The sequence below is a fragment of the Gouania willdenowi genome, unplaced genomic scaffold, assembly GCF_900634775.1.
Source record: "Gouania willdenowi unplaced genomic scaffold, fGouWil2.1 scaffold_332_arrow_ctg1, whole genome shotgun sequence".
NCBI classification, from domain to species: Eukaryota; Metazoa; Chordata; class Actinopteri; order Blenniiformes; family Gobiesocidae; genus Gouania; species Gouania willdenowi.
The window spans coordinates 1,190,657-1,206,213 of NW_021145094.1; the positions used below are offsets into that span (position 1 = coordinate 1,190,657).

The 15,557-nt window shown below is 38.6% G+C and overlaps 1 long non-coding RNA gene across 1 annotated transcript; it reads right to left on the bottom strand.

The window, feature by feature from the left end:
- Nucleotides 1-2,387: 2,387 nt before the first annotated feature.
- LOC114459638 (uncharacterized) lies at nucleotides 2,388-15,301 on the bottom strand. The gene is made up of 3 exons (XR_003673435.1): nucleotides 15,200-15,301; nucleotides 10,752-11,097; nucleotides 2,388-2,427 (listed from the first exon to the last, which is right to left on the bottom strand). It is a non-coding gene; the product is annotated as an uncharacterized LOC114459638 (long non-coding RNA).
- Between the last annotated feature and the right edge of the window lie 256 nt (nucleotides 15,302-15,557).

Sequence of the window (15,557 nt, forward strand, 5' to 3'; positions counted from 1 at the left end):
CACACATACAGATGTGATTACAGACACACATAATGATTACACACAGACAACTATGTTAATGAATCCTAATTCTACACACAGAGTGTATCACACACACACGCACACGCACACGCGCACGCGCACGCGCACACGCACACGCACACGCACACGCACACGCACACACACACTTTTGTTACAATAAGTCTATGAGTGTTCATCAATGTCAAACCTCATGTGTTCTGTTTGCTCTAATTAATAAAAGTTATTAATATAATAATATAGTACATGGTGTGAGTAAATGGTGTAACAGGTTATAAACACAGCGTTGACAGGACAAGCTGAAAAGAACACTTAGAATGTGCTGACATGGCTTATCGTCAACTATTGGAGGATTTGGAGAGCCGTTTGGTTTGATTGAGTGTTACAATGCTTAGAAATGATTGATCAACCTCTGATGATTTATTACAACATCTCTATGGGTCATAGAGGGATACGGTTACGTACTGAGTCGTTGTTCAGGATGTTTGTTTGTTTGTTGATCCTTGATTTCATTTATAGCTTTGGTCAGAATCTACTAGAAAAAGTCTGTTCACACATTCTGAACCTCCTATTATCCTCAAATATCACCAACACATTTTACCCTTGGGGTCAATCTGACCCCAGGAATATTTACCTCCACAAAATGATTTTTATAAAATCATTGACCAAGTTTTAGGAGGTATGTTACTAATCTAGATTACCTCTTATCTAACGCTAACTTCCAGGATTTAATCCGTGTGTGCTGAACTACAAAGCTAACATCTTACAGAGATAAATCACCATGGTAACTTATGCTGAACGACTAGCCTGCTCAGCACCAGGTTTTTCTCTGTCTAGGATCTTAGCGAGTGATAAAGTCCCACCTCCTGACCAATCAGATCTCTTAGAAAGCGAGCTGTCCAATAAAAGGTGATGTGTGAACACGTCACTGTGTGGATCTGATCTAACGCTGACAGGAGAGAAAATATTTAGACATTGATGTAATCCTTTCATTTACTGATGACATAATTTAGTAAAGATATAGATTTATATCAGATAGACTGATATAAAAAAATAAAAAAAACTCCGCCTCCTGGTGCGCTGCACTACTGTTGCTCTTCACTGTCATCATTTATTTAATCAATCAATTAAATGTTATTTATAAAAAGAAGCTCCTTTTATACAGTAAGTATAAGATCATAAGATGTTCCTCCTGTAAAGACACTGACAGTTTTCTCCAGTGTAGTGATTGGTCAGACGCTGCAAGCTCCACCCCTTTCATGTGAACATGCAGACTAAAAAACACTTGGCTATAATTAGCGTGTTGTTATCGACCTTCATAGGACAGCTTCTCTCTGACAGGGAATGTTTGGTTAGTTGAAGCTAACAGAGATTAATCCAGGATATAATAATCTAGATTAGTAGTATAGGGCCTTAGTGTCAGACACTTTGTTTATTAGTTGAATCCATAAATAATAAACCTTGATAATAAACATTAACCTGTTCTCTAGCGCCACCATCAGGACTAACTTTCACTTTTACAGTTAGTGGATCTGGTGAACATTCATGACTCTCACACTATTTGTTTCAAATGTTTGGAAATGAAAAAATGAAATATCAGTTTTACTTTACAATGCCATGTATCAACTGATGTAAAGTCACACACACACGTTTTACACCAATGTGTGTAATTTGTGTTCATCACAATGAATAAATATCATCATGATCATCTTATGTTTAATCAATTGTATCAAATTAAGAAAAGTCATGAAATATCAAGAAAAAAAAAAAAAAATGTAAATGATCCTGAACATGTGCTAGCTTTAGAACAGGTGGGATTAATCAACACTGCTGTGTGTACGACCTCTGTCCACACGCTTCATAAATACTGATTCTTTTTGTACTGGTGCACATTCTACATTTCATTGGTCTGAACATATTTAGAACCAGTTCTATGAACGGATCAATAAATGAGGCCCCTGGACCATCAGGAAGACAACCAGCAACCTTCTTTATGTGGACTCACTGTGGGTCAGTAGATGGACCTCCTTTGAAGTCAATGGGTGTGTCCATGGACCGGTCACTTCTAAAGGACACACAGCTGGGTCCAGGTTCAGATGTGTGCTTCTTCCTGGTCCTTGAACACACGCACGCACGCACGCACGCACACACACACACACACACACACACACACACACACACACACACACACACACACACACACACACACACACACACACACACACACACACACACACACACACACACACACACACACACACACACACACACACACACACACAGTGTAACACTGATGTACAGAGGTGTGAGTGCTGAGCTCTGACGTGGTCTCACCTCTGATCTTCAGTCTGGACCTCATGTTGTTCCTTCACCGTGTCCTGATCCATCTCCACGTCACGAGATGATGAGCTGAAGATATGAGTGTGAGACAGACAGCGCTACCTGAGTATCATGATAAAGAATGAAAACACATTAGAGAAGATAAAAGATGTCAAAGCTCTGAGTTTCACAACAAATATCTGGAGCTCTGAAGTTTAACAGCACACTGACTGGATGAGAGTTAGTGCTACACACTGATGCTAACGCTAAATGCTACACACTGTGATGCAACGCTAAATGCTACACACTGTGACGTTAACGCTAAATGCTACACACTGTGACGCTGACGCTAAATGCTACCCACTGTGACGCTAACGCTACATGCTACCCACTGTGACTCTGACGCTAAATGCTACACACTGTGACGCTGACGCTAAATGCTACACAATGTGATGCTGACGCTACATGCTACACACTGTGATGCTGACGCTACATGCTACACACTGTGATGCTAACGCTACATGCTACACACTACACTGTGATGCTAACGCTACATGCTACACACACACTGTGATGCTAACGCTACATGCTACACACACACTATGATGCTGATGCTAAATGCTACACACTGTGATGCTGACGCTAAATGCTACACACTACACTGTGATGCTAACGCTAAATGCTACACACTGTGATGCTAACGCTAAATGCTACACACTGTGATGCTAACGCTAAATGCTACACACTGTGATGCTAACGCTAAATGCTACACACTGTGATGCTAACGCTAAATGCTACACACTGTGATACTAACGTTAAATGCTACACACTGTGACGCTAACGTTAAATGCTACACACTGTGACGCTAACGTTAAATGCTACACACTGTGACGCTGACGCTACATGCTACACACTGTGATGCTAACGCTACACACTGTGATGCTAACGCTACATGCTACACACTGTGATGCTAACGCTACATGCTACACACTACACTGTGATGCTAACGCTACATGCTACACACTGTGATGCTAACGCTAAATGCTACACACTGTGATGCTAACGCTAAATGCTACACACTGTGATGCTAACGCTAAATGCTACACACTGTGATGCTAACGCTAAATGCTACACACTATGATGCTAACGCTACATGCTACACACTGTGATTCTAACGCTACATGCTACACACTGTGATTCTAACGCTACATGCTACACACTGTGATGCTAACGCTACATTCTCTGGTCTTCGGAGAGAGAGGACGTGTGTTCACTCACTTCGATAACACGACCTTGTGAGATTAACAGCTCACAGCTGCAGCTGGACAGCCTGAGAAATAAAATTTGGGCCCAAGACGAAAAGAAAAATGGTTAAAAAACCGCCTGCAGGCGCTACAGAACCTGATCCGGGTTTGGAAGAGGTCAAGGAGATGATACGAAACCTCTAAGATCTATCGTCTATCAAAGACGATCTATCTACACGGATCACAGTCGAGATAAAGTCGTTGGAAAAATCACTGGAAAACCTTCAAAGTGAAGCAAAGGTACTGAAACAACAGAATGAGAGGAATGCTGAAGAAATAAAACTGTTAAACGTGAGGGTCGAAGAGCTGGAACAAAAGGAAAGAGAGAAAGATGTCATTTTTACAGGCCTAAAGATAAAACCCAGGAGTTACGCGTGTGCGTTGAGACAGACAACGGAACCGAATGACGAAGACACAAAATCGATTGAACAACAGGTCGTTGACTACTTGGAGTCGAAGGACATTGTGTTGAACCCTGACAACATCAACTCCTGCCATCTCCTGCCAAAGCGTAATGATAACAGAGCCGTAAAAATCACCTTCACGAATATGAAATTTAAAGGACAACTACTGAAGCAAGGAAATAAACTGAAGGAAACGAAGGTGTACATCAATGAAAACCTGACGAAACAAAATGCAAGCATTGCATGGAAGGCACGCCAAATAAAAAAAGGAGGAAAAATTCTGAACAAGAAACTGCAGGATTTAGATCACACCACTGGGAGAAGAGAACGGAAAACCAATCCTCATCAAAACGATGGAAGACTTGGGAAAATACGAAAGATCCACCAAAACAACAACATTACTGATGGTAAACACGGACATGGACCCAGATCTAAATAAACACTGGAAACAAGACTCAGACTGTGCTTACTTTACGGACAATGAATTCAATGTTGAAACCAAGAGTAAAAAAGGTCTGTCACTTTGAAAACATTAAGGATTACATTACTACCTTGTACAAGTTTGAAATAATAGCACTGTCAGAAACTTGGTTAAATGAACAGAAAGGTATGAACTTTACGATAAAAGGATATAAATTTGTCTGTAAGAACAGATTATATAAACCAGGTGGTGGGGTGGCATTATGCATAAAAGATAACAATGAAGTGGAGATACTAGAGTCGATGAGTACAACTGTGGAAGGAGTAATGGAATGTGTAACAGTAAAAATAAGACAAAAGGGAGAGAACATATTAATCTGTGGTTTGTATTGAGCTCCTAATTGCAAAATAGACATAAAGGCTAACAGAAAACAGAAAAGGCTAAACACAAGAGCATATTGATCTGTGGAGACTTCAATATAAACATTCTAAATCCCTTAAAAAACACACATCGAAGACTTTTCTAACTACATGTACACAAATGGACTAAAACCTCTTATAACTAAACCAACTAGAATCAATAAACACAGTTCAACACTGATAGATAACATCTTCACAAACATACAAAATTCAGATCTAACCAATGGAATATTAATAAATGACATCTCTGACCATCTACCAATATTTACAATAGTTATTACTAACGACAACATCTACCTAGAAACATTAGAACCAAAAACATACAAAAGACTGGAAAGAGAAAAACAGCTAGAAAACTTTAAACAACAGATAAGAACAGAAACGTGGAAGGAGGTTTACACAAAACAGGAGGTGAACAGAGCATATGACACATTCACAGACATAATAACTACAATAGCGCTAAATGCTACACACTGTGATGCTAACGCTACATGCTACACACTGTGATGCTAACGCTAAATGCTACACACTGTGATGCTAGCGCTAAATGCTACACACTGTGATGCTAACGTTAAATGCTACACACTGTGATGCTAGCGCTAAATGCTACACACTTTGATGCTAACGCTACATACTACACACTCAAACGCTCTGAAGGGCCAGATTTGGCCCCCGGGCCTTGAGTTTGACACATGTGATGTAGCGTTTTCTCCAAGGGGAATGTCCATTATATTGTAACGTCCGCTTATTCTACTAATCACCTGACGGGTCAGGTTGAACCAAACGGGCTTTATTTGGCTTACAGGGTTAAACACAGCTGCATACAGGGCTACTGTTATGGCCGTAACCCACGCCACTAATGTCCTCACAATAGCCAACTAACACACCCCTCAAACACAGGCAACACGCTTAACTAACTCGCAGCCACACACCCAACCCTGTGCTGCCTCCTTGTGGCTTGGCTGTCCCTGCACAGTGAACACAACACATAATGAACTCAATGGTCATTACACTATGTTTACATTTGAGTAGTTATTTTCTGTGTCTTTGTGCTATACAGTGCTTGTCTTTTCCTTTGTGTATCACAATGACATGGTCCGTCACCAGTTTACAGTGTGGCATCAGTATGTGGACAAAGATGGAGGACAACGCCACCTTTGGACTTTCACCCAACGAAATATAACACAAGACACTCAGACCTGTATGTTAACATGGTCCCAATTCATAAGTGACTTTATTACTAAATCTTTTAAAAACCATTAAAAACTGCAATCATACAAAAAGGGAAGAAAATGAATGGATTATAAAATGATCAGTGCTAATGCTAACCATGAAGCAGAGGAGATAATGCTGAGGATCCCAGGGAAAAGAAAACAACACATTCATTACTAAACAATGAAAACTAGAATATTAGCATTTCTTGAAGAAAATGCAAGTGAGGATGCAGGTGCTGGCACTGCATTAGCTTAGCATTAGCTTTAGCATTAACTTAGCATTGTATTAGCCTAGTGTTAATAATAGGCTAGCATTAGCAATAGCACTAACCTAACATTAGCTTAGCATTAGCAATAACCTAGCACAAACATTATTCTAGCATTAGCAATAGTCTAGCATTGGCATTGACCAAGCATTAGCTAAACATTAACCTAGCAATAGCTGAACATTAGCATTAAGGTTGAAAACGTTGAAAAGTTAGAAATTATTTAAAACAGCATAAATTAAATTATGTGAACAGTTGTTTTCACCAGTAGGATTAAGATTTAGAACCAGATTCAACATAAGGAACAGGAAGTGCTTCCATTTAGAACCTGTCACAACTTAAACAGTGACATCATCACTCTCAATAAGTCACACTTATTATAAGAGTACATTAGGCTAATACAGTAACATTAACAATATGAATAATAATAACCTTTCACTATTAGATATTTCACAACTGTTAGTGCAAAGAAGGGGGGGGGGGAGCCCCTCAGTTTGTGTCAGGTTTAGCAGCACTGCATTCTTTACAAACCACATGAATATTGTCAGGTTTACCATCTTTCTACACCTGATTTAAAGTATTTAGGTGTGTTATAAATCTCATCTATAGCTGCTGCTCTAGCTGACCTCCATGTTGTTGTAACTTTGTAGAGGTACCAATAAGCTTTCCGGCTTCAGTCCGTGTTCAAAACAAAACACGTGGTGCATTCAATGTGCCTCAGAAAAACAGGATAGAATGAAAAACAGGAACAAGTGTGTCAGAAAATGGATGGATTAAAAAATAGATGCAACCATGGATTTTACTGATGCAGACACGCAGTAACAGATGCATCTCAAGTTCACCCGTCAATTGTACCGATGCACACTGAATGGATCGATACACTTGCATCACGTAGGTGTGATTCATATGGATTCATCTCCACATGCTTAGTTGGTTCAGATCCTTTCATGAGGTTCAGTGTTGACTCAAAGCCAGCTTTGTACTGACCCTCGTTACTGAAACAGTCTGATTTAAAGTGGTTAGCACACACATACAAGCTAACACGAACCGTAGCTAGCACGTTGTCATTAAAAATGGAACACAACCACCGTCTCTTCTGTATCTGGGACAGAATATAAACACTTGTTGATTTGTAGAACCAACAACAGAACCATTTGTGTGTCTAGCTCTGAGTGACGACATTGAGAAACACTACTGCTATCTCACTAATGGACACACCAAACTCCACCTTGGTGATGAACGCTCCCCTCTCTGATGTCTCCTATCAGCGCTCAGAGGAGGTCGGCCTATGAAAATCACTCCTTTGGTGACATCACAACAGGAGCTGATCTGAACAGCCTGTAGGAACTCTGTTTTACCAGTGGGTGGGGCTGCAGAGACCATGCAGGAATCACTTATTTTACTCATTCTGGGAGTTGGAAGGATCAGGGAGGACCAGTTTATAGATGTAGACCAGAAAAAAAACTATTTTTCATAATATGAGACCTTTAAAGAGTTTTTAAGCCAATAAGTGAAGCTAAGCCTGAGCTAAAGGTTGTTTCTGTGGAAATCATGGAGCAGCAGTTATTTTATTTTATTTCATTTATTCAGTTCATTTCCGACATGGTTGCAATCACAGAAATTCACTTTGACATTCAGAGCAAAATCACATCATTGTTTTTTTTTTTTTTTTTGTCCTTTTTCATGCCGGAAAGGGCGACGGAAAAAAGCATTTTGCTTATCCAGATCCGTCCCCTGATTTGAACACAGATAATTTTACATCCAACCTCGTTTCTTCCCTAGTCAAACATTCTCATCTTCTTCATACCATAATTTCATCTTTTCATTAACGTCTCTTTTTTTTTTTTTTTTGTCCTTTTTTATGTGATGTGTTCTCGTCTGCAGTCATTGTTCCTGTTGTTACTCCTCCTCACTGTCCTTTTTCTCCGTATCTCCTCGAGCTTTCTTTTCCAGTCGTTGTTTACGTTCCTCCAACTCTCCAAACTTAAAGTTCTTCTTCTTTCGGAGAACCTTCATATCCTCTGAAAGTCGCCTCAGCTTACGATCCATCAGAAAGGCACATGCACAGACACATACCCCCATCATTAGCAGGCCAAAGATCATGACTCCTAGCAGATAGATGTCCTCCACATCTTCCACTGACAGCAGAGAGAGACAGAGCATCTGGCTTCTCCCTCGTTCATCCATGACATATCCACCTGGGTATGTGTCCTTTGGACACGCTGGTTCGTGCTGTAGTAATCGCCTCGTCATGAAGATTTTGTCAATGACCAGTTGATGAGTTCCATGTTGTCGCTGTATAGTTCGATGAAGAGTTGACTTGGGACCTGTATGCGTGTAGGAATATCCTCCGTGTTTTCTCCTTAAATCCTTTCAGATTTACGGATTGTTGTGTCTCTGCGTCAAGTTAGCATAGCTAGTAGCAGCACATGTAGCAGCACATGTAGCAGCACATGTAGCAGCACATGTAGCGATGATGCTAAAGCAGGAGAACCTGCCTCCAACAGACTGAACACAGGAGGAGAAATTGGTTGAAAAAGTTGAAAAAATGTTAAAAAATTAAAAAAAGTGTAAAAAGCTGAAATGTGTGGAATGTTTTATCTGAAAGTGAATGGCTGAACAGCTGAAGTTCACTGTTGAAGGTTTAAAATGTGGATGGAAAATAAAAAGTTTAATAGTTTAAAAAGTTGAAAAGTTAGAAATGATTTTAAACATAGCATAAATTAAATTATTTGAACAGTTTGACACCAAACTTGTTGAAATGTGTTGAAAATGCAGGAGGAGTTAAAGCAAGAGGGAATAATAATAATAAAAACTATAATAAAGTTTAAGGATAAGAGAAATAGAAGCTATAAAGAACAATAAAACATTGACTATCGTCTACACTGTGTGTGTGTGTGTGTGTGTGTGTGTGTGTGTGTGTGTGTGTGTGTGTGTGTGTGTGTGTGTGTGTGTACACTCCTCATAAACCTGACTCAGGGATTTTACAGTTTTATACTGTTGATGATTAACTACCAGAGTGGGCTCACCCAGTAGACAGTATAGGCCAATGCTCAGGGATAAGAAAATGTGGAATAATTTCTCCTTAAATATAATCATATTAAAACTAGTTATTACTATCAAGTCCTAAAATGAAAAAACAAACACAGATTCAAATATAAAGCAATGTCCAATTAATAAATAATAGTATAAAATAAGTTCCCAAATGACTGAACACATAAGATTATTCTACAGTAAAAGTGTTTGTAGCTAAAGTCATGAGATTCTCACAGAAAAATAAACATTTATTCATTTTAGGATTTTTTGTTTCAATAACTTATACAAACTGATTCTCTGTAATATTCTCTGCACTGGAAACATTTAAAATGTGATGAAATAATCCATACTGTATCTTGTTAAATTATTGTAAATCTGAGCTCTTTTCTCTATTGTTATGAAATAATTCAAAGACAACCAGGTTTTCTGATAAATTGACCAGTTTAGGCAAAGTTATAGAAAATAATAAAACATCAAAATGAAACAACTTTTGCTGACGTTTTTTGAAAAAGCTGCTGTAAAATCAGGCATTTTAGGCCAGAACAATCACATAAATTAGAAGTGAAATGGTGGAGGGACTGAAACATGGAGATGTTAGTCCTTCCTACAACCTACAAGGCTTGTCTGCACCAGACACTTCATTTTCACCTCAACTGGACACAAAGTTTACCATACCACGCTGTCATTCTAGAACCAATGATGCTTTCTAAAACAGCTGATGAGACAAAAACATCATCTTTACCAAACACTCTTAGTCTGAGTAAAAAATACAACCTTTGGTGTAAACGAGAACACAGATTATTGACGTGTGTTTCCCAGTTAAAGTGGTTATTTAGATCAGTGGTTCTCAAACCTTTTTGGTTCTTTTCTCTCATTTCTGAATCCAAGGAAAAACTAAAAATTCTTACAAAATTCTTCAATTTTCCTCCAATTATGACATCATATTTCCCTTAATTAAATAGAAATTGGTCAAAATAATCAAAGATATTCAAAGTGTAGATCATCTTAGGACTGAGTTCTGTCACTTATTGATTAGATATTGTCATTTTCTTACATACTTAGTATTTTATGTCTATATACAAGTACAAACTAGGGCACATTAATGTTGAAATGACTGGTTTTCCAACATAAAGTCTGTGGCCCTCTTGAGATCAAACTGGTCCGTATTTGGCCCCTGAACTAAAATGAGTTGGACACCCTGGTCTGGGGCCTCCAAATCACTAGAACAGCCCCTGACTGCAGGAATTACAGCAAAGCAAAGCAGCAGCGTCTCCACCTCTCTAATAACACTAGCTTAGCTTAGCTTATCTTAGCGTAGCTAATGGGAAAGGAGGAACAGGATAAACATACCTGTCAGGTGGTGTCACTGAATGGACAGGTGAGCTCTAACGCAGCAGGTGAAGTGGGGCAACGAGGCAACAAAGGGCAACAGCAGCATTGACAGCAACTAAGAAAATGCTGTTGGTCTCTGAGTGTGTAAACACAACAGTTCCAAACTACACACCTGCTCCACTAACTAACCACAGACAAGAAGCTGGGACACAAGGAAGTGGGGCGGAGCCAAAGCTGAGAGCAACAGGTCCAAAGTTGATGTTTTATAACACCTGAGTGATACGAGCCAATCAGAGGGAGGAGAGAGAGATCAATAATCCTGTTATTAAACATCACACATTTACACTATTTTACACCATTAAACCTGTGTTTGACCCCAGGGTTGGCTTCAGACCAACATCCACCACTTATTTCATTAGATCCAGAACCTACTTTTTATATTTATTTTAGCGTCTCATTTACTTTTAGGTGTTTTTTTATTTAATAATAAAGTATTATATTTAGACATCTGTGTCTTTTATTGAGTTGAAATCACTGGAAATATCATTGTAAACACAAAACTGAAGTAAAGACTGAGCACCAATGAGGAAGGAAGGGGAAAGTCAGGCCACGCCCCCAGGCTATGTCTAAAGTGTGATTTTCCTCAAAAAGAGTGTCTTGTTAGCTTAGAAGACGATAGAAATGGCTAAAAAAAGTCAGTTGGATTTAAAGAGTTTTTTAAGCCAATAAGTGAAGCTAAGCCTGAGCTCAAGGTTGTTTCTGTGAAAATAGCGGAGCAGCAGTTAGCATAGCTAGCTAGTAGCAGCTTTTAGCGTAGCTCGTAGCAGAACCTGTAGCGATGATGCTAATGCAGGAGAATCTGCCTCCAACAGACAGGACACAGGAGGAGACATTATTTGAAAAAAATGAAAATGTTTTGAAGAATTGAAAAGGTTGAAAAAAATTGAAATTTGTGGAAAATATTTACATTTGTGGAAAATATTTACATTTGTGGAAAATGGCAAAAAAATTTTTTTAAATGAGTTGAAAAACGTTGAAATTGGTGGAAAAAGCAGAAAAAGCTTGAAAAAGCTGAAAAGCGTTGAATGTTTTATCAGAAAGTGAACAGACAGATGAACATGTTAACCCATTCATTGCCAGCCATTTTCAGAATTTCTACCACTCAGTGCCAGCCAATTTTGAGCATTTTGACTGATTTTTAAAGACCCACAGAATATTTTGTACTATGGCTATATGCAATCTGACACCAGATTTTCAAAGATTGAAGCCTCTACTTTTAACAGAAACTTTTTTTTTGTTTTTGGCTGTTTCATTCTCCCATAATCAGCCATTGAATAGAGCAAGTTTTACACAAATCTTCAGTTTTTGAGCAAAAACCTGAGAAAAAGCTTTTTTTTTTTTTTTTTTTTTTTAAAAAAACCTTGTTAGTGACTTTAAAGCTATTTCTTTCTCTAACTCCAACATCTGAACATTGTTTCCTTATATAAAAAGAAAACACTGAGACCGGGCTTTTGATGACAACATTATTTTGCTATCTGGGTCGGAGTTGAATGGATTTCGGCGTTCCTCCAAGTCTCTCCCCCGTCAGTCTGCACACATGCAACTTCCTCCTCCTCGCAGACATGTCGAGGGTCACTGCTCGCCTCATTTTATCTCACTGTCGCCACACTCTAAGAGTCCACAAAAGTTCCACACATGCTCTGGTCAGGTGTGAGCTGATGTGCACTGATGGGAACATCGACATCATCTCTCGTAGCGCCATTTTCTGTCTCGTAAACTCATTTCCTCTTCCTCTAAGCTCTGCATCTAAAGGTGCACTGTTACCACCTACATGTTACCTATTATTTTGCTATCTGACTCACAGGCTTACTGTATTTTGTATCTGCTCCCCTCCGTCGATCACACAGACGTAACTTCCTCTTCCTCCCAACACACAGAGATGACCCGTTTGGTCCGGTTAGTTGATGGTTTTATCTCACAATCGCAACATAATCAATAATCCACTCAGGTCCACACATGTTCTGTGTTAGTATGTTAGTATGTGGAGCTGTGAACTGCTGGATACTTCACAATATCACTCTGTAGCGCCATAATCCCACACATTCCTGCTTCTTCCTCCTGAGTTTATGGTAGCATCAGTGGCTAATCTCACATCTAAAGGTGTGCTGCTGCCACCTTCAGGGCACAGTTGGTTACTACATCACCCTACATCTTAGATATTGATGAGGAACCTCTGCCAGGGAGTTTTCTCGTAATCTCTGTGAAAAGACGCAAATGACGAGTTTTCTTGTCAATGGCGCTGAATGAGTTAAAGGTTGAAATCAGTTGAAGAATGGCTTAACAGCTGAAATTCACAGTTGAAGGTTTAAATGTTGAAAATGTGGATGGGAAAATGAAAAGTTCAATAGTTTAAAAAGTTGAAAAGTTAGAAATGATTTTAAACATAGCATAAATTAAATTATTTGAACAGTTTGACTCCAAACTTGTTGAAAATGCAGGAGGAGTTAAAGCAAGAGGGAATAATAATAATAAAAACTATAATAAAGTTTAAGGATAAGAGAAATAGAAGCTATAAAGAACAATAAAACATTGACTATTGTCTACACTGTGTGTGTGTGTGTGTGTGTGTGTGTGTGTGTGTGTGTGTGTGTGTGTGTGTGTGTGTGTACACTCCTCATAAACCTGACTCAGGGATTTTACAGTTTTATACTGTTGATGATTAACTACCAGAGTGGGCTCACCCAGTAGACAGTATAGGCCAATGCTCAGGGATAAGAAAATGTGGAATAATTTCTCCTTAAATATAATCATATTAAAACTAGTTATCACTATCAAGTCCTAAAATGAAAAAACAAACACAGATTCAAATATAAAGCAATGTCCAATTAATAAATAATAGTATAAAATAAGTTCCCAAATGACTGAACACATAAGATTATTCTACAGTAAAAGTGTTTGTAGCTAAAGTCATGAGATTCTCACAGAAAAATAAACATTTATTCATTTTAGGATTTTTTGTTTCAATAACTTATACAAACTGATTCTCTGTAATATTCTCTGCACTGGAAACATTGAAAATGTGATGAAATAATCCATACTGTATCTTGTTAAATTATTGTAAATCTGAGCTCTTTTCTCTATTGTTATGAAATAATTCAAAGACAACCAGGTTTTCTGATAAATTGACCAGTTTAGGCAAAGTTATAGAAAATAATAAAACATCAAAATGAAACAACTTTTGCTGACGTTTTTTGAAAAAGCTGCTGTAAAATCAGGCATTTTAGGCCTGAACAATCACATAAATTAGAAGTGAAATGGTGGAGGGACTGAAACATGGAGATGTTAGTCCTTCCTACAACCTACAAGGCTTGTCTGCACCAGACACTTCATTTTTACCTCAACTGGACACAAAGTTTACCGTACCACGCTGTCATTCTAGAACCAATGATGCTTTCTAAAACAGCTGATGAGACAAAAACATCATCTTTACCAAACACTCTTAGTCTGAGTAAAAAATACAACCTTTAGTGTAAACGAGAACACAGATTATTGACGTGTGTTTCCCAGTTAAAGTGGTTATTTAGATCAGTGGTTCTCAAACCTTTTTGGTTCTTTTCTCTCATTTCTGAATCCAAGGAAAAACTAAAAATTCTTACAAAATTCTTCAATTTTCCTCCAATTATGACATCATATTTCCCTTAATTAAATAGAAATTGGTCAAAATAATCAAAGATATTCAAAGTGTAGATCATCTTAGGACTGATTTCTGTCACTTATTGATTAGATATTGTCATTTTCTTACATACTTAGTATTTTATGTCTATATACAAGTACAAACTAGGGCACATTAATGTTGAAATGACTGGTTTTCCAACATAAAGTCTGTGGCCCTCTTGAGATCAAACTGGTCTGTATTTGGCCCCTGAACTAAAATGAGTTGGACACCCTGGTCTGGGGCCTCCAAATCACAAGAACAGCCCCTGACTGCAGGAATCACAGCAAAGCAAAGCAGCAGCGTCTCCACCTCTCTAATAACACTAGCTTAGTTTAGCTTAGCTTAGCATAGCTTAATTTAGCATAGCTTAGCTTATCTTAGCGTAGCTAATGGGAAAGGAGGAACAGGATAAACATACCTGTCAGCTGGTGTCACTGAATGGACAGGTGAGCTCTAACGCAGCAGGTGAAGTGGGGCAACGAGGCAACAAAGGGCAACAGCAGCATTGAGAGCAAATAAGAAAATGCTGTTGGTCTCTGAGTGTGTAAACACAACAGTTCCAAACTACACACCTGCACTAACTAACCACAGACAAGAAGCTGGGACACAAGGAAGTGGGGCGGAGCCAAAGCTGAGAGCAACAGGTCCAAAGTTGATGTTTTATAACACCTGAGTGATACGAGCCAATCAGAGGGAGGAGAGAGAGATCAATAATCCTGTTATTAAACATCACACATTTACACCATTAAACCTGTGTTTGACCCCAGGGTTGGCCTCAGACCAACATCCACCACTTATTTCATTAGATCCAGAACCTACTTTTTATATTTATTATTAGCATCTCATTTACTTTTAGGTGTTTTTTTAATTTAATAATGAAGTTTTATATTTAGACATCTGTGTCTTTTATTGAGTTGAAATCACTGGAAATATCATTGTAAACACAAAACTGAAGTAAAGACTGAGCACCAATGAGGAAGAAATGCAGCAATGGTTGATCTGACACTTAGCCCTTTTCCCAGGGCCAGGTGTAGGCGGTTGTTGTTGGCGCAGTTGCTCTTTGAGTGCCTTCTTTTCACTCACATGAGAGTTAGCCAACTCTCTTGCTA